Genomic DNA, 20,232 nt, shown 5'->3' on the forward strand with positions numbered 1-20,232 from the left:
AGAGAAGCAGGTTCCCCGCTGAGCAGAGAGCCCGATGTGGGACTCGATCCCAGGACTCTGGGATCATGACCTGAGCTGAAGGCAGAGGCTTTAACCCACTGAGCCACCAAGGCACCCTTTTTTTTTAAATTCTTAAGTGACATGAGAGAAGATGGTCCCTTCTTTAACTTTTGGACTTTGTCATGTTAGTATTTGGCACCGGGAACCACTGCAGCCCTTTTGCCATCAGCATGAGTATGACAAAAATAGAAACTATTATAGCGTCTCTGCGTGCTGAAGGGTATCATCTGGTATGTAGTGAAATGCTGACATTGCAGGACACTGGGGTTAATTGGAAGAGGAAAGTCCTTGAGTAGGTAGGAGGTTATGGGATCCCAGGGCCTTACGGAAGTGTTGCTAGAGACAGGCATCAGGATTGATCGGAAGGTAGAGTTTATAGGGAAGAATGAATGGACAAAAGAAATAGGGTTCGATTCTTGAGTGGTACTGAGTGTTACGTTGGAGATTTGCGACCCTGACTTTCATATAAGAAGAATCAGTATCATTGGTGTTTTTCTCCAGCCACATTTAGCTTCATTAAAACAAAACAAAACAAAACAAAACAAAAAGCTTCCGGGAGTTGGGTTTGAGCAGTGCTTTGGTTTTGTTCAGGGGGAAGGACGAGGGAGTCAAGGATGCGTATGCTGAAGGTTACCATGCTAGGCTGGGGAAGACGTGATGCTTAAGAAGGTAAGGGATGGCATCAGGAGGTGACAAATGGTGTTGCACGTACTTCTGTGGTCACCGAATTGTTGGAAAGGGTGTAGTAATATAAGTGGGAAAGGCAGGAACTCGTCAGTCAGTGGGGTACCTAAAAATGAAATTTTAGAGACAGTTCAATGAAGAGTGATGATGGGGTCTGTAAAGTTAGACTTTAAATTTTTCAAAGAAGTGATAGCATATTGACTACACATGCAGTTGGTAAAAATATAGGTGACTAACCCTCCTAGGTATGGAAATTGTGAAACACACCGTTAAAGGGTTTATGGGTCAGAGAAGAGATCATATTAGCTGGAAAATGCCTATGGACAATGAAGAAAATACTACATATCAAAACTTACTCGACACAGCTTGGGCGGTACGTGGAGGAACACGTGTAGCCTTAAAACTTCTATAAGAAGAGTAAGCTTAAAATTAATGAGCTAAGTGTCCTAAATAAGAAAAAAATAGAATAAAGCTGAAGAAAGCCAAAGGAAGGTAATAAACAGATCAAGGCAGGAATGTATGAAACTGAAACTTAGATATACTAGAAAGGATCGACAAAGGCAAATTTTATCCTGTGAAAAGATAACTGAAATTGATGAACCTCTGCTAAAATTGATCAAGAAAAAAGAAAGTATGAGTAAAGCGTAATGGGAATGAAAATGGGGACATAATGACAGACACAGTAGAGATTAAAAGGATAGAGGACATTATGAACAATGTTATGATAAAATGTTTGAAAGTTCATGGTATATGAATGGATTCCTAGAAAAGGACACATTGTTAAATTTACTTAAAAAAATAGAAAACCAGATTTGTCTCATAAGCATTAAAGAAATGGAATCTGAAGGTAAAAGTCTTTCCACAAAGGAAATATCAGGTCCCAGTGGTTTTATAATGGATTTTTACCAATCATTCAAGGAAGACATAAATCTAGTATTTGCAATTCTTTTTCAGTAAATGCAAACAAAGATAATACCCTCCCCCACTCTTTTATAAGACTAGGAGAACCATAATAACAAAATAAACCAAGAGTAATATGAAAAGTAAGTATAGGTCAATCCCACTCATGAACATAGATGCAAAAATCTTAAAATATCTGAAAGCAGATCTTCAGATATATTCGCTCACTGTTCCTGTCTTACCACCTCCACCGCTACCATCCGGAAACAAGCCATTAATCACCTTTTGCCTGGATTAGTGTGATAACAATATTCCTGCTGCTAACTGTGCCCCCATTCAACATAGGCACCCAAATGATCCTTTTAAAATGAACATCAGGGGGCGCCTGGGTGGCTCAGTCAGTTAAGCATCTGACTCTTGATTTGGGCTCAGGGTCATGACCTCAGGGTCATGAGACTGAGCCCCGAGTTGGGCCCTGTGCTCGGTGTGGATCCTGCTTAAGACTCTCTTCCTCTCCCTCTGCTCTCCCCATCTCACCTCCTCCCCCCTCCAGCTCGCTCTGTTGCTCTCTCTCTAAAAAAGTAAAAAAATAAAATGCACAAGTCATTCTGCCACTCAGCACTCGCTAGGGACTCCCCTCTCCATCAGAGAGAGCCTCCCAATGAATGGTCTTCAAGACCCTAACCAGGGCCCCCAAACTGTGGCCCAGGAGCCGGTTCCAGCCTGCTGCACGTTTCTGTATGTCCGATGAGCTGAGATTTTTCTATTTTTACATATTTTACATGTTCTTGATGTATGTTGATACTTGAAAAATAAAGTAATACAATAAAAATACAAAAAAAAACAAAAAAAATACAAAAAAATGGATTGCATATGTGAAAATTATATGAAATTCAACTTTCAGTGTCTTAAGTAAAGGTTTATTGGCACGTGGCGATGCCCCTTTGTTTATGCATTGCCAATGGCTGCTTTTGTGTGATGGCTGGTCACACTGAAGCCCTTATTCCTTGAAAATGCACTTGAGGTTCCTCTGCCTGGGTTGCTCAATCACTCCTCCGTTCTTCCAAGTCTCTATTTCACAGTCATTTTATTGCTGAGCCTTTCCTGGCCATTCTATATAGAATTGAAACTACTTTTCCACTTCCTCCCAGCACTCCCCATCCACTTTTCCTGATTTTTTTTTTTTTGAGGGGAGGTGCACAGAGGGAGAGGGAGAGAATCTTAAGCAGGTTCCACGCCTAGCGTGGAGCCCGATGCGGGGCTCAAACTCAGGACCCTGAGATCATGACCTGAGCCCAAATCAAGAGTCAGACATTTAACCAATTGAGCCACCGAGGTGCCTCCCTGATTTTTTCCCCCATTGCATTTAATTACCACCTAATACCTTCTCTATATTTTACTTATATATTTTGTTTATTTTTTATCTCATAACGGGGAGAAAGTTTTGTCTTTTGTTGACAGCTGGCCTGGTGCAGAGAAACCGCTCAAAAAAAAAAAAAAGCCGAATAAATGAATAGAAGAGTTGACAAATAACAAAAATAGTGTAAGTTATTGAAGACTTACTGTGAGACATCGTACTTTTGAGTCATTGTCCTCAATTCACGTGAAAACCATGCAAAGTAGGGATCAATAACCCCATTTGATGGAGCAAGTAGCTGAGGTCGAGAGGTGATACGTGACTTACCCGAGATCCGAAGATGGACACAGAGATTCAGGGCACTGGAGAGCTTTGTAGGCCCTAGAAGAAAGGCATTAAGATGGGGACAGATTGGGGCACCTGAGTGGCTCAGTGGGTTAAGCCTCTCCCTTCGGCTCAGGTCATGATCCGAGGATCCTGGGATGGAGCTCCGAATCGGGCTCTCTGCTCAGCGGGGAGCCTGCTTACCCCCTCTCTCTCTCTGCCTTCCTCTCTGCCTACTTGTGATCTCTCTCTCTGTCAAATAAATAAATAAAATCTTTAAAAAAAAACAAAAAAAGATGGGGAGAGATTATCATAGGAATATCCTGGGCTGTCCAAGTCTCCGTGACATCTGGGACATTTACACGTTCAAGATAAGGATTTTGCCGGTTTGAGGTATGATTCGAACTCGGACAGCCGTCCTTATTCCATGCGATGAAGCAAATCTGATTCTATAGCAATTCAATAAGAATTTAAGTTTTGAGAAAGACCGCAAAGAAATCAGTCACTGGGCACAGACACGGCAAACATGCTTATCGTGTTTCCATAAATACCACCTGTCACGGTCATATCACAGATGATGGCTATAAAATAAATATCACACGGAGTTAAAAAGCTAGGGAGACAGAATACATTGCTAAGACCTAATGACTAGTGCAAGTGAAATATTTTGTAGTATAAAGATGAAACTAATAACAGTCATTATGGACCAATACGGCTGCACTTAGGGACCGAGATTCCATTTGCTCTGAGGATTGAGGAGTCTAATTTTATAGTTGGTAATTTTGTAGCTGTGCAAGTTTCTTTTATGAAACCGTGTAGCAATATTTAATGCTTCAGAATCAAATATTATATTTATTTGTTTATCTTTCTTCTAGGGCAAATAAAGTTGCAAGGGTTCTTCCCTGGCGTTTATCAAGGTTGCCGAGTGAAGCTTCAAGAGTAGGATTTCTAGGGGCGCCTGGGTGGCTCTGTGGGTTAAGCGTCTGCCTTCGGCTCAGGTCACGATCTCAGGGTCCTGGGATCGAGCCCCGCATCGGGCTTTCTGCTCAGCGGGGAGCCTGCTTCCCCCTCTCTCTCCGCCTGCCTCTCTGCCTACTTGTGCTCTCTGTCTGTCAAATAAATAAATAAAATCTTAAAAAAAAAAATAGGATTTCTATACTATCTCGTGGGTTTCTTCAGTAGATAGCCGCAAGGCAAGTCAAAAAGATGCATCGGGTTATCCCTGGGCCCGGCACTTGCCTCTGTTTTCACATTAAAATCGCCTGGAAACTTGGAAAAAGTACCTACGCCTGTGCCTGAGGTTTTGATGTCATTGGTCTGTGGTGGGACAAGGGCATCAGCGTTTTTTTCAGTTCCCAGGGAATTCTGCCGGGCTTGAGAACCACCACTCTGGAGGGGATTTCCACATCCAACAGTTGCATAGCAAAACTGAACCTATATATGAACGTGATTTGTCTTTACAGCCTCGCCCCCCTGTGTGCCCCCGTTACTAAGTCTCCTCGGAGAGCGTCTCCCGCTAATTCCTGCCTTTACTGGGGCTTCTGTTGGGTTGTGTTGTAGCCTGTGGGATGGGAAAGGCCAGAGACTAAAATGCAAAGTAAAAAACTCCAGAGTTTCTTACTTTGTTCTCCAAACCACCAAGCAAAGAACGGTGACGTTCACATGAGTCCATTTCATTCCCGTAGACGTTGGCGAAGGGGAGGATCTGTCTTCTAGACCCTGATTTCAAGTTCTGGGTCAGCTCCTCACTAGCTCTGCAGATTGTCCTAAGTCATTTCCCCTTTCAGTTTCCTAGTCATCTTACGTCAACACAATGCAAATATTAATTTCTATCACAAAATTAATAAATGCTTTTCTAGCTAATATTACTATAATTATTTGGTGTTGGGTGAAAGCTAGAGCTGAAAGGTTAGTTGAGGATGACGAGGACGTTTATTTTCATACGAAACCTATGGGCCCTGGGGCCGGGAAGACTAGAACACTCCAAGTAGAATAACTCTCGCCTGAATGTATATGGTCCCGAATCACCCTCCCCAGCCCTGGCCTGCTCTGAAATTTGTGTTCTATACTTACAAGTTCCCTTGGGTCTTCTGCAAACTGGACATCCTCTCCGGGCCTCCAGTTCCTCAAGCCGAATCTGACATTTTCTCTGCCATACCCCAGTATAATGGAGACAGAAGGCATTCAAGAACTGGGAGCCTCCTTCTGAATCTGGTGGTGCCCATCATCAGGTCTTGCAAGCAGCCTAGTTCAGCAGCCAAGGGACATTTTAAAATAATTTTATTTCTTACTAGCATCTTTTGCAGAGTGGTAATGTCTGGTCTAAGTCTGAGTCCATGACAACCTCCTTATGTTCCAGAGACTTATCTGTGTCAGAATTCTCTCCCGCACTCCAGACCTGACTCAACATGATTAAAAACCAACAAACCAAAAAAAAAAAAAAAAAAAAAACCTTTCTTTATTCCCTTGTCTCCTCTTCTGGTCTTTATTATATAGATCCACTCATCCTCCCTCCCAGAAAGAAGCCTCCTTACGCTTCAGGAATGGAAAGGAGAGCAAGTGGGCGTGGGGGACGAGGGAGAGGAAGAAACCAAGAGGCCAAATATTGGATTCTCTTTTTCTTGGAGACGGCGGCAGCCTATAAAATGTCACAAGTAAGCAATGTTTATCCTCTCACAAGAGTTATTATCTGAGACATTAACATCCTTTGCCCTTGTCAATTGGAACCACCTCCCAACCTGATTTCCATCTCCCTCCAGTTTCCCCATGACGCCGCCCCCCCGCCATTCCTTCTTTCTCTGCTCCCTGCACCTCCATGCCCCCAACTGACTAGAGGGTAAAGGCCACAGCCCTTAGAACAGTCTATGTGCTGTCTCTTCTTCAATTACCCCCCCCCCCCGGTCTCCACTCTTCACTCAGGGTAACAACTAGTGAGCACACGCTGTCCTATTCTAGAATCTGCGTGTGTTCCCTCTGCCTGGAAGATGATTCTGTCTTTCTCTTAATGTGTGTATTTGTATTTTCATACTTGAGAGCACTGAGAAGCACCAGGCTTTTCTTTTCCTTATGATTCACAGGGCTATCTATTTCTGGTCTTCCGTATGGTGCGTTCATTAGACAACAAATAGTTACCAAGCGCCTCCATGCCCCAGGCCACACAGTTCTTCTAGACTACGTCCAGGAATAAAAATCTTGCTTCTTTCTACCTTTCTGCTACCCCAGGTTGCATTCCAAGCGCCAGATGCTGTGTCAGGCATTAATAATGAAATTATCTTGGAATGGGCATCTGTTAATAAAAGCCCCTTAGACAACAAACATCATATCTGCTTGACTTGAGTTGTAACTAGAGTTTCCTGACATCTCCTGGGGGTATTAGGAAGAGGAGTTCTTTTTCTTTTTTAAGATTTTATTTTTGGGTAATCTCTACACCCAACATGGGGCTCCAACTTACAACCCCAAGATCAAGAGTCGCTCGCTGCACTGACTGAGCCAGCCAGGCACCCCCGCATTAGGGAGTGGAATTCTAATGCTAGCCCTCTCCTGCACTTTTCTATAACTGTGTCTCGCCCTATTTGGCCACATAATTAACCAAGACCAAATCATAATTTTGAACTTTTTAACTCGTGGTTATAGGCATTCCTTTCTGTGATCACTAAAAATGCATCCATAATTTTACTATCATTTCCAGGGTGGAAAGAAACAGAATGACCTCACACGGCCTTGGAGAGGGGAGTGGATGAAACCCCAGCTGTAGCAGAGAGTTCCAATTTACTGCCACTCTGCTGATTATATGCTTGTATATTTCCTGAAATAGTGAAAAGCTGTCCGGGCTGTAAGACAAATAGAAGACAGACAAGATGGCCGACTGGAGCGCTTTGTAATCTGGGAGAATATGGTGAAGCGAGCACAGGGTATCGGTACTGATGATCTCAAAAGGTCTGAGGGATGTTTGTACCTCTTAGGAATCATAGAGTAAGGTCTGATTTCTTTTTGAAGGCTTCCTAATTCAAGGTGAAGAGGTGAATGTGGCTAATACTACATCAGCGACCAGAAGTCAGACCCAGGAATAGGGGTACTGTCACGTCAGACATCATGGTATTTGGAAAGCCTGTAATTATGGCACTCATGTTTACCATGCTTTTTAGCTTAGAGGATGTTTTTATAAGCACCATCTAATTTGATCCTAGTGACAACTATAATATAAGGACAAGTCTAATTATCACGACTGTCCCCTTGAGGGAACTGAGGCACAGAGTGGAGATGACTTGCCCAAAGTCACTCAGCTTGTCCGCAGTGGGACCCAGGTCTCTCATTTCACGGTATCACGCCGCTGAGTCTCTCTTAAATAATGCATTCTGTGTGTGTGTGTGTGTGTGTGTGTGTGTGTGTATGTGTGTATTCTCATCTTTTCATGTACATTACAATATTATCAGGCAGTGACCAAAGCAGATGATGAGACAGATACTTTTTATAATAGCATAAGGTGAGGAAGGTGATGACCAAATTGAAGTAATCCTAATGGATACCCACCAGTAAGAGGAAATGTTTAATTTTTTTAAAAAGGATTTTATTTATTTGAGAGATCGTGTGGGAGAGAAAACACGAGACAGGGGAGGGTCAGAGGGAAAGCAAACTCCCTGGGATTCCATAGGATTCATGACATGAGCTGAAGGCAGTTGCTTGACTGACTGAGCCACCCAGGCACCCGGAAATGTTTACTTTTATACCAGTCTCTAGAATCTTCTAATTTTCTCAAGGGGATTCAGAAAGCCTTTTTTTTTTTTTTTTTTCCAGTTGAAGATCTTCCCAGATTTGAAAGCATGCATTCTTTACAGGACCAGAGGACTGAGCGGGAAGAAGAGGAGAAGGAAGTTATTCGTTTTGAACTTTCCCTGTGAGCCAGATGCCACGCCTGCCGCTTTTCATTTCCTCTCATTCAACCTGCCAACAACTGCGCGCCGTCCTTGGGTCCCTGGAGCTGACGGGCTTCTTAGGATGTGCTACTTTCAGCGCCAAACCCAGGAAGGTATGCTCAACCCACCCGAGGCAAGTATGATGAATTCCACCGAATGGGCGTGGAATCGGAGGCTCCATGGCATGGGATAATGGCCCCCAGATTGTATGGTTGTTATGAGATGTTCGTACATGTAAACAAAAGAACGTCACAATCATTTCCTCCATGAAACCCACGTCTTAAGTTCATGTCTGGATTCAAGTCAGAATCAGTGTTACATTAACAAAAAAGGGCTTGGTTTGAAAATACGTTTAATTGAAACAAGAACATTTGCATCGTTGAGGATCTGCCTTTGAATTACAGTCTGACAATTTAAGTAACAAAATTAAGATGGTCGAGGAAGAGGCGCCTGGGTGGCTCAGTCAGTTAAGTGGCTGCCTTCGGCTCAGGTCATGATCTCAGAGTCCTGGGATCGAGTCTGGCTTTGGGCTTTCTGCTCAGCAGGGAGTCTGCTTCTCCCTCTCCCTCTGCTCTCTCTCTTTCTCCCTCTCGCTCAAGCAAATAAATGACATCTCAAAAAAAAAAAAAAAAGATGCAAGAGGAGGACATAACGTGAGAATTAAACCTTAAAGGGAAGGGCAAAGAATGGATAAAACTAAAAATGCATAAGGAAATGATGAAAAGGTAAAAAAAAAATAATGGCCTTAAAACTGATGGTTGAAGAAAAGTTGAGAAGATGGAAAAGCTTGTTAACAGTCACCAGCAAATATTTAAAAATTCTGGAAACAGTGACCAGGAAGGAGGAGCTCTGTCACTGGAGCGGGGCTAGCAAAGGGGCAGGAGTGCCGGAGCGGTGATGCTCTGGGGCCTGGTGGTCTGCCTGTCTGAGCACAGGAACTACACGTACGGACGAGTTTGGTTTTCAGACTGGTTTTTTTCACTAACAGAAGTTCTGTTCGCATGGCTGCAAAGTCATTGCTCATAGCTCTGCTTAGGAAACTAAAAGGGTACAGAACTCAAAAATGTCATGGTGCATATTGGCTGAACTCTCTGACATGGAGGTCACAGCCCAAACCCACTTTTTTCTTTAAGGGGTCTGTGCATCAATTTAAAATCTTTAATTCTGATGCTAACCCGAGGGTCCCTGGCGATGCTGCCACGGGGAGTCCACAAGCATCTAGAACCTTCGTAGCTCTGACAGAGGAATCTGGGCACTTGGGGAATTGATACAAAACCTATTTTCTGAAGGAATTCACATAAGTGACAGGAGACAGTCAATTTATACCAGAAATGGAACTATTTATAAACTCGAAAAATGTATTTAAACCTAACAATGGCTTCAATAATATATGAATTAATAAAAGAAGCCTTATGAATAAGAAGTGTTTTGTAGACGTGTTTCAACGTGAGATCATTGAATATACAAAATAAGAGTAACCTAATATCCTCTTATTTTTTCCTTGTTTCCTTTAGAATTGTGGGTAAGGTTGTTACTCCTCACAATTTGATATACCGTAGAAGCTTAGATGTCTTGGAACTTTTAAAATATAGACACTCCCTTAACCTAATTAAGCATGTGTTAAGTTAATTAGGTTATTTGTAATATCCTTTCCTTTCCAATCAACCTCAAGCCTGAAGATTTCCATTCCTTCCGTGGTGTTCCTGGCATTTTCTTTACCTGTCACCTCTCTAGAGAGTGCCTGTCAGTTTTCTTCATCCTCTGTCAGAAAATGGAGCCAACCTCCTCTCCTCTTTCTCTAATTGTGTAGTCAACATAATCTTACACAGGTCTGTAAACACCTTATGTCCTTGCTTTCAAACAATTACTCCATAAATTACCAACTGTTTTTGTTGCCACTCTTGGCATGGCGAATGCACTCAATAAATATTTGTTGACTGTTTCTTGATTGAGTACAAGAAGCGTTCTTCTTATAAAATCTACCCTCAGCAGCCTGAGACACTGAGCAGACTTGCAGAGGGCCCGACTACCCCACGTGGCAGCATCAGACGATAAGGGACACAGCTTCTCTGTCGGAGGAGAATGTGGAAATGCCCCAAACCTCTCACATGTTCGTATCACCCCTTAAAACAAAGCTGTGTAGGGCGCCTGGGTGGCTCAGTGGGTTAAAGGCTCTGCCTTCGGCTCAGGTCATGATCTCGGGATCCTGGGATCGAGCCCCGCACCGGGCTCCCTGCTCAGCGGGGAGCCTACTCCACCCCCCCACTTGTGATCTCTGTCAAATAAATATTTTAAAACAATAACAACAGCAACAACAACAACAACAACAAAGCTGTGTAAGCAGATGACCCCAATTCTGAGCGGACTCCCTCTGTGAGTTCAGTCTTACGTTTGCCCTTAACCGTCCCATGCGTGTTTCTTCTCAAGCGTCCCCCTCTTACTTGAATTCTCTCCTTCACATTCAGAGAAGACAGCCTTGCGCCCTTCAGACCGCCTGGCCGACGGTGGGTGCGCACTCCTGCTCGGTGACCGATTCTGACTGGGGAAGGGCAGTGTCTCTCTCAGGGTGCTGTCTGTAACACGACACCCCACAGGTCTTTAATGAAACGAGGGAATTGGGTGCAGCTATGTCAGGCGCAGGGTGATCTGGCTTTCTCTAACCCACTGAGCCCTTTAACAAAACCCTTGGGACTCCGCGAGCACTCTGGTGTCCTGATGCCCCGGCGGAGGAGAGCCACGGGGGAGCCATCTTGTTTGTACTTGCTGTTCACAGCGTTTTTTAAGTGGAATTACTCACAAAGAAGAGGGTGCGCTGGAGACATCCTCGACATCTGTCACTCCTACTGCTGAAATCAATGAAAACATGTAAAATGGGAAGAAAATAAAAGGAGAAAAAAAGCACAATTCAAATGTTGCTTTCCTGTTGGCAGACCTCATTCCCGGCTGGGCACTTGATGCTCTCATTTATCTGGGGGTTCATTACTTTTTTTTTTTTTTAAGATTTTATTTATTTACTCGGCAGACAGAGATCACAAGTAGGCAGAGAGGCAGGCAAAGAGAGAGGGGGAAGCAGGCTCCCTGCTGAGCAGAGAGCCCGATGCGGGCCTCGATCCCAGGACCCTGAGATCATGACCTGGGCCGAAGGCAGAGCCTTTAACCCACTGAGCCACCCAGGCGCCCCTGGGGCTTCATTACTTGTCTCTCCTAAGTGATCTTCTCCTTGACTGTCTAAGGGGCAGGGCCGTTGTTACCGTCAGTATGTGCAGAAAGCTTAGACTTCACTAAATCTTGAGGCCAGGTTAGCTTAAAACCGAGCATCAATCCTCTCCTGCTATTTCTTGTTTTTGGTTTTGTGTTTGGTTCATGTTGCTGGTGATGCTTAGGGCTCAAAAATTATGCTTGGACCAGGCCTGTTGGATGGTTCCTCTAGATATTCTGCTCAGTAGCTGCTCGTTATTTTCTATCATGAAGATGGATTTTCTTAGTTTTTCCCCTTTCTCTTTCTCCTCATCGCAGGTTTTACTTGCTTCCAGAGAGGATGTCAGGCACCAATTCATTTCTTATTTCTTGTACTCTATTAGGACATAAAAAATCTCTCCAAATTCCCCCAGAACTTTGTTTATTAAATGCGCACATTCCTCTTTGTCCTTACCCTGCCTGGAGAGACTTGCCCTCCTTTATAATTTCCAACTTCTGTTTCCAGTTTCTTGGGAGACTTCCCTTGAGCTGCCCAACAATGTGGATAATGCATTAAATACTGCATTACCGGGTAAACCTCCAGCTTTTATTTTTGATTCTGAAAACTTATCTTTATTCTACCTAATTATCAAATTTATCATGCCTTCTAAATTAGAAAGGCAATGAAGAAAACATTCTCCCAAAGTCTATTTTCTGCTCTGGCTTCATTTCTGAGAAGCCGCGATGACAGCAAACTTATCTTTGTTAGGTAGTAACAAATGAGAAGGAACAGGAGACCGTCGAAAAAAAGGCAGGCGGAATTCTGAAACCGAAAGAGCCAAGCAGGTGGGCACATTTCCTCTGAGAGGGAGAAGGAGAAAGACAGAGAGCATGCAATTAAGTGGGAGCAGGAAAGAAAAATAGCATATGCCGAATAATAAGACGAAGAGAGAAAGGTGATGGGGAAGTGAGAGAGACATCTGGGGGTTGAGGGGTGTGTGGGGAGAATGGAGGGAAGGTGGGGGGAGGCAGGGGAGGGAGGAAAGAGGTAGAAGACAGTGGGAGGAGAAGGGGGAGGGAGAGAGGAAGAGAGGCCGGGAGAGGCCGAGAGTGCGGGGTTCTGGAAACCCACTTGTGGTCCCATCGGGTCTTGGTCGCGTTCCGCCAGCTGTATCGTTACCGACCGGCTAGTGTGGGACATCAACAACTGTTTAAAGTTCAGTTGAACAAGCTCCTCATTAGTGTTTAATTAGCCGAGTTGGAAGTTACCTGATGTTTCAATCAGAGAAAGTTTCTGCACCTGCTATTTGGGCGGCCTTATCTTGTGCTCTAACTCGCGAATCTGCCGGAAGCAGGTGCGTCTGAGGGGAAGCCTTAGCGGCCATCCCTTGTGATGGAGCTACGTTGTTTCGTCCAGTCCCGTCAAACCTCAAATCTAACAATGTCCGGGCATCTTTAAGGAGGGCGCGGGCAGATTTGAAATTCATGCACGCTTTTCAAATTGCCTTTTGATATTTTAACGTTCAGATGGTACTAATGAAGGCTTTTGTACAATCATCATAGTGTTGAGAACCTAGTAAGGGATCTCACCCTGGGGAGGCGCTCTGGCGTCGAGATAGGTGGGTTAGCGGCGGTAGCAAACCCTGATTTGAATCAAGACACAGTGTCATGACTGAGGGCCTGCACAGGGGGTCCGACTGCCCGGCTCTGCAGCCCAGCCTCCCCATTGGCTGATCCTGTGGGCTGGGGCCCACTTTGAGGCCACAGGACTCCCTGCCACGTGTTTGGTACAGGCCCATGTGACTTCCTGAACACAGGAGCATGGGGGAGATCTATAGTTGTTAAAACACATCTTACTCGTTGTCTTCTGAGTCTCATGACAATGCTGTTCATTAAACAGCACAAGTGTTTTCATCCCATATTATCTACGTTAGTGATCACAAAACAAGCTGAAAATATTATTACTCACTGGAGCCCCAGCCAGGTTTCTCACATCTGGTTCATATCTCCTTGGGGAAGCTTCTGGTGTTAAGCCTCACTCCTCCTTTTGTGACTAAAGCGAATGCTTTGATCTGTGAAAGACAAGATAAGGTGACTTTTCAGGGAGATGATACAGAAAGCGCCTAGCACCTTGTCTAGCACTTTTTAAGTGGACAAAAACAGTAGCTACTTTTAATTCCTGAGCAGAATCGCTCTGCCTTTAACTAAAAGTGTTATCTTTTATTGATGACATCCATCGGTATTTCCTAATAGCTCTAGTGATAGGGTTTCTTTGTTGAAGATGTATAAAACTCAGAAGAGATCAAAGAAGAGAAGTAAAACCACCCATAATTTCACCATTCAGAGATACCCAGCAACATTTTGGCATCCGGGCGTGTGTATTTCTAGCTTATATGATGTGCGAGTGCGCGCGCGCATACACACACACGGCTGACTTCATGGGGGTGCAGTCTGGGGCGTTGCCCACAGTCCCCACATTTAGTAGGACCCTGTGCTTGATTTAATGCTCTGCTGCCCCCTTCTTGAAATTCTTAATGAGTTTTAAATGAGGGGCCCCATATTTTCATTTTTGCACTCAGCTCTGTAAATTCTATAGCTGGTCCACACTCGCAGTAGCATTCCAACACTATTAGAATGATGCTTGGAGTCAGAATTGGATATTATTCAGTAACCTGCATTTTGCATGTAATAAGCTCTGTTCGTTTTCCCACATCACAAAATGTTTTTCTACAACATGATTTGCCTTACTGCATGGTGGTCTACCGTACGGACCAACAGGACCCCCATGTTCACAGTTTGGCTACCTCACACTTCTGTTGGCTTCAGGTTAGCGAGAGTCCATCATAAGTCCTAAGGGGACATAAGAGCACTTTACTGCAAATGAAGAATTTCAAGATGTATTTAAAATCTGCTATCTAAGCAGGTAGTTACATCAAATAAATTCTCACACTATTAATTCTCGAAAATGCTGTCTTGCAAACTGTGTGAAGGGCCCATTGTACCTACTGGGACTGTGAGTAGTAGGAATTACCTTGCTACTTTAGTGGAATTCTTGGATATGCACCATTAAAATCATAATTGATGCGCCAGGAAAGCCCAGGAAAATCTTACCTTTGTTCTTTTACGAAGATAGGATTTTACTTGCCTTTCCTGAGCGTACACTAACTGAGGGAGGAGGAAAGAATTTATAACTGACCTAACATTAAAACCTAACCTGAAGTACCCTACGATGAGGTCAATGTCATCCTTTATTCTGAATAAAAATTCCTATCTTGGTAATAACTATGATAATATATTTAAAAAAAACAGTCAAAAAGGAGGAGAAATCTCTTTTCTTCAATATCAGAGCAGTATAAAATGACAGAAGAAGAGCATTTGAAAAATGATCCCAATAAAAGATTCTCTAATTACGGAAAAGGAGTTCAAAAGTGATTTTGCAAATCAAAGGGAGCATTTGGGAATAGATCTCAAAATGAAGACTGGAGTCCTACATCTTTATCACAGCAAGAATGGCGAACCAAGCCAGCTTAAAAGGTGGTCACGTGCAAGCGGGAAGAGAATAGAATCTTGATTGTAGTAAATTTAAAATTGGCCTGACTAGAAATGGTAAGTTTAGCAGAAAGGCAACGGAAATTATGCTGGAACTTGGCACAGCTCGCAGAATGTAGATTCAATGAATAATAACAGTCACAAGCGCATGGCTTTAAGAGCTCATGGAATCTCTGGATATACATGCATAGTTCCTTTAAAAAGCTCTGCTTCCTCTCTAGGTTGGGTTTGGAGAATCTCTTTACAGATTCAGTTAAGCCAGTTTTATGACTCTGTTGTAAATGTGACCAGTTTTCAGTAGCAGGCTCTCTTGTCTCTTCAGGAATCTTGCTAAACTGAGAGCCCATAAGAGTGTGAAGGATCCAAACTGTGAACATTCAGGTCTCATTGGACATCATTCCTTTTTTTCAAGTCTTTTTAAAAAAGATTTTATTTACTTATTTGAGAGAGAGTGCGACAGCAAGAGAGAGAGAGCATGAGCAGGGGGGAGAGGGAGAAGCAGGCTCCCCACTGAGCCAGGTGCTTGACGTGGGGCTCGATCCCAGGACCCTGGGATCATGACCCGAGCAGAAGGCAGACACTTAACCGACTGAGCCACCCAGGTACCCCTGGGCATCATTTCATAGTGTTTGTCCCAGATACCCACTAACATGGAAAAGTAATGCTTTTCCTGCCGCTCATACTCTCAGTGGGTAACGTGGGCCCTTGACACCATTTACAAGATAAAAGCATTTTTTGAGAATTTGCAATATGAGAATTAATTTTGTATCTCTACCCGCTTGGATTGTGCATTTGAAATACATAAATGTGTCTTTCCATGCATCCTGTATTGCTGGTGTTGACTTTTTGTGTAACTGAACTATAAAAACTTAGCACAATGTACTAACTGGAAGATCGGGAAAGAGCTAAATCTAGACAGTGTGTGCATGATGAATGCCACGTTCTAGGAAATGACAGGGGACCAGCGTAGTGGGCAGGAGACTGGCTTGAGGTGGTCTTTTATGTATAGCCAATTAGAGAGAGGAAGTGAGTGGCAGTTCCTTAGGAGTGCCAGTCACAGAAAGGGAGCTCCCTACTGTGCAGTCGAAGAGTCTGTTTCCATACTCATTACATTTGGTGCCACTGCTTGGCTGCGTTCTGTCCTTCTGCTCTCCTCGGCCTTGAAGTTTGAATCTCTCTGGCCGGAGGCTTTGGATTTTGCTGTGGGAGACACAGATCCAATCTACAGCTACTGGAAGGGAGAAAGGAGGTGGATAGGAAGAGAATCCATACCCCGGTCCACAGGGCAAACGATGGACTGCAGACTAAGGTACTAAGGTTTTTTTATGCCAACCCAAAGGAATGTAATGTATCTGCACACGGGAGAGAATTTGTGAATTAATAGGAATGCTAAATGTTACATAATTTTAAATAATAATTAAATAACTTTATATTGAATAATTTTTTTTTGTCATGCCGAACGATTTTATAAGTAGATGAGGAGGCTACCTGTGATTAGCTGTCCCTTACTACGTGGAAGTGCATGGAATTAATGTCGCACCATTCACTCTAGGTTTCAGATATCGTCTATCTACCACGACCAGGGTCGCTGGAGTAGATACTTGGTGGGCACCAGAGTGCAGAAAGCACTGGGGGTAAATGCTCTATGCGAACTCTCAAGAAAACCGAAGTGTGGAAAGTATAATCTCTTCCATAAAGTGTGATGGGAAAACTGGGTAGTCACATGCCCATCTGGCACGACTCACCAAAATTAATTTGAAATCAAGTCAAGATTTAAATGTAAGACCTGAGGCAGTAAAATTTGTAGAAGAAAACACAGAAAAAAATCTCATGACATTGGTCTTGAAAATGATTTTTTTGGCTATGACATCAAAAGTACAAGCAACAAAAACAAAATCAACAAGTGGGGCTACATCAGACACAGAAGTTTCTGCACAGTAATGCAAACAATCAACAAAATGAAAAAGCACCCTACAGAATGGGAGAAAATCTGTAAGTCTTATATCTGATAAGAGGTTAATATCCAATATATACAAGGAACTCATACAACTCAACAGCAAAAAAAAAAAAAAAAAAAAAAAAAAAAAGAAAAAAAAAAGAAAAATGGGCTAGAGGACCAGAATACACATTTTTCCAAGAAGATGGCCAACAAGTACATGAAAAGATGTTCAACATCACTAATCACAAGGAAAATGCAGTTTTAATTTTTTTAGGAAGATTTTATTTATTTATTTGACAGACAGAGATCACAAGTGGGCAGAGAGGCAGGCAGAGAGAGAGGAAAGGAAGCAGGCTCCCTGCTGAGCAGAGAGCCCGATGCCGGGCTCAAACCCAGGACCCTGGGATCATGACCTGAGCTGAAGGCAGAGGCTTTAACCCACTGAGCCACTCAGGTGCCCCGAAAATGCAGTTTTTAAACCACAATGAGATAGGTGCTAGCAAGAATTTATAAAAAAAGTAGGTATGTCATTGTCACGGCCATTGTGGAAAACAGTATGGAGGTTCCTCAAAAAATTAAAAATAGAATTACTCTATCATCCTACTTCCAGGTAGATATCTGAAGGAAATGAAATCACTCTCTTGAAATATCGGCACCCTCATGTTCATTGCAGCATGATTCACAATAGCTCAGATATTGAAAACCCGTGTCCATTGATGGATAAATGGATAAAGGTGATATGGTACATCTTCCCCACCCCATGCATGTGCACGTGCGTGCGTGTATGTGCACACATGCGTGCACAAGCACACGCTGGAATGTTATTCAGCCATGAGAAAGAAGGAATCCTGTCATTTACAACTAGGTGAATGAACCTGGTGGACCTTATGCTGAGTGAAATAAGCCAGTAAGCCAGACAAAGAGAAATATTGTACGATCTCCCTTATGTGTGGAATCTTAAAAAATTTAACTTATAGCAACAGAGAGTAGACTGGTGATTACCTGGGGCCAGGGCATGGGATGAAGGGAAGAGGTTGGCCAAAGGGTGTACATTTTCAGATATAAAGTGAATAAATTCTGGGGATCTAGTGTACAACATGGTGACCGTAGTTCCCAGCGGTGCACTGTGTACATGAGAGTTGTTAACAGAGTAGATCTTAAATGTTCTCACCACACACAAAGCCATGGTAACTATGTGAGGTGATAGACGCGTGAACTGACCTTTTATTGCTTATCCTTTCAACATACACAAGTATCTAAATCACCACATTGTACACCTTAAACTTAAATAATGTTATATATCAATTATATGTCCGTACAGATGGGCGGAACCAAGGAACCCGAAGAGCGAAAACACAGGCAGCGCAGTAAGCTGGGCTCAGCTGCGCTCTCCACGCAGCGTGCAGACCTTGAGCCTGCAAACTAACATAAGTAACACTGTCTCTTAGAGATGCTTCTGGAGCTCAGTCCATTCATGGGAGAAGATCCAAGAGCCAGAAAAGTTTCACAGAAGATGAGCTCTAGAGTGAAAACACCCAAGGAAACGTGTAAATAGATACAAATATAAGTCCGTGAGGAGCAGTTCACAGACCAAAGGCATTCAAGGAACTAGAGCCAATAGAACAGTTGAAAGACATCTTAAAACAAATAGATTTACAAGTTTCATACATAAAGAAAATGAGATTTTTGTGCATTTTAACAGGAAGCTAGGACGTGTGTACCAGAAGATATGAAATAGTAATTGAGTAGAAATTTTACAGATTAAAAAAAGTAGTTGACATGAATCGCAATAGATGGGTTGAATATTACACTTGACACAGCTGAACAGATCATTAATGGACTGGAAGATAAAACAGAAGAAATTTTCCCCTGATCACAAAATAAGGAAAAACGAAAGAAAATGAGAACATGCTACTGTGGAAAGAAGAGAATAGAGAGTATCTCAGAGGAAATATTCAAAGACATTATAGCTGAGAATATCCCAGTAATGAGAGTTTGAGAAGTGGCATGTGCCGTTAGATCGAAAAGTTTCACAGTGTCAAGTTCAGTTAAAAAATAATTGTTCTGAACACATTGTAATGGAACAACATGAAGAGAAAACATAAAGAGTATAAAGAGAGAATTTAACATCGACAGGAACCATCTTCTATGACAGATTAGTTTTCCCAGGGTTTTCTTACTTGGAGCTTTTCCCTCCTCTGAATGTTTCCTCTGCCATTTGGGAGTCTTAGGACAAAAGGACACAGAAACCCTTGATCAGAGATTTCATTTATCCACACCACACCTCATGACTAGGGAATCATGCCGTGTCTGAGCCAGATTTAAGAGGGACACTTTCAGGAAGATTGTTTTTGGTGTAAAGCAGAAATGCTCCAACATTTTATGCAGCCTTCTCCCAGCAACTCTCCATTGTGATACTCAATCTCTTAAAATACCAAGGTTTACACCACCCCCCACCCCCGTAAGTTGTCATTATTGTTGCTATACCTTGAAAATATCACATTACCTATATTTGCATATGAATTTAACACTACAGATCAGAGATAACACCTATCACATATAGTTGAGAAGTTGCAAATCAAACACAATTTGCTGGGCATGAAATGAACAGAGAAGCCAGTTTGCAAATTTGTGGCTAGTGCCGAATATTTTGCCTTGAGGAAATAAGGGGGCTGACGGCAGGGGACCTGTGCAAAAGTGTTCTGCCCGTTTAGATCTCCCTGATTAATATTAGGCCTCTGCAATCTTGACAAATTCATATTCTTGAACACTATGATGAGTTAAATATTCATCTCCCTTTCCTTCGGAGTTTTCACGGCTTCTGTATTTTACATTTAGCTCTTTAATCCATCTGAAGTTTTTCTTGGCATTTGATTTGAGGTGAGGATTTACTTAAGTGGTTTCCAAATAGTTCTCTTCTTTTCTTGACACCTTAAAGGAATGTTTCTTTTCAACTGGTTTGTAGTAATCGATTTTTAATACGTTGAGTTTGTTTTAATAATAAAGTCTGTTTCAGGGCAATCTAGTGATCCGTTGACTCTTGTGTCAGTATCAAACTCTTTTAATGTTCATGACATATAGATTTTTTTAATATCTGCTTGAACAAATCTTCCTGCAATGTCTTTTTTGGGAAATGTTTGACTATTACAAGTATCAACTGTTTATTTTTCCAGAATATTAGAACATAATTTTAATTCTGTTTTTCCTGTATTTTGATTTGAAGTGCTTTAAAACTGTGAACTAATTTTAGAGAATGGTTATATTTATAACTTGAAGCATGTCAATTGATCTGCAAAACAATATTTTATTTTTAAAAATCTTTTGTATCT

This window comes from Martes martes (genome assembly GCF_963455335.1).
Source record: "Martes martes genome assembly, chromosome: X".
Lineage (NCBI taxonomy): Eukaryota > Metazoa > Chordata > Mammalia > Carnivora > Mustelidae > Martes > Martes martes.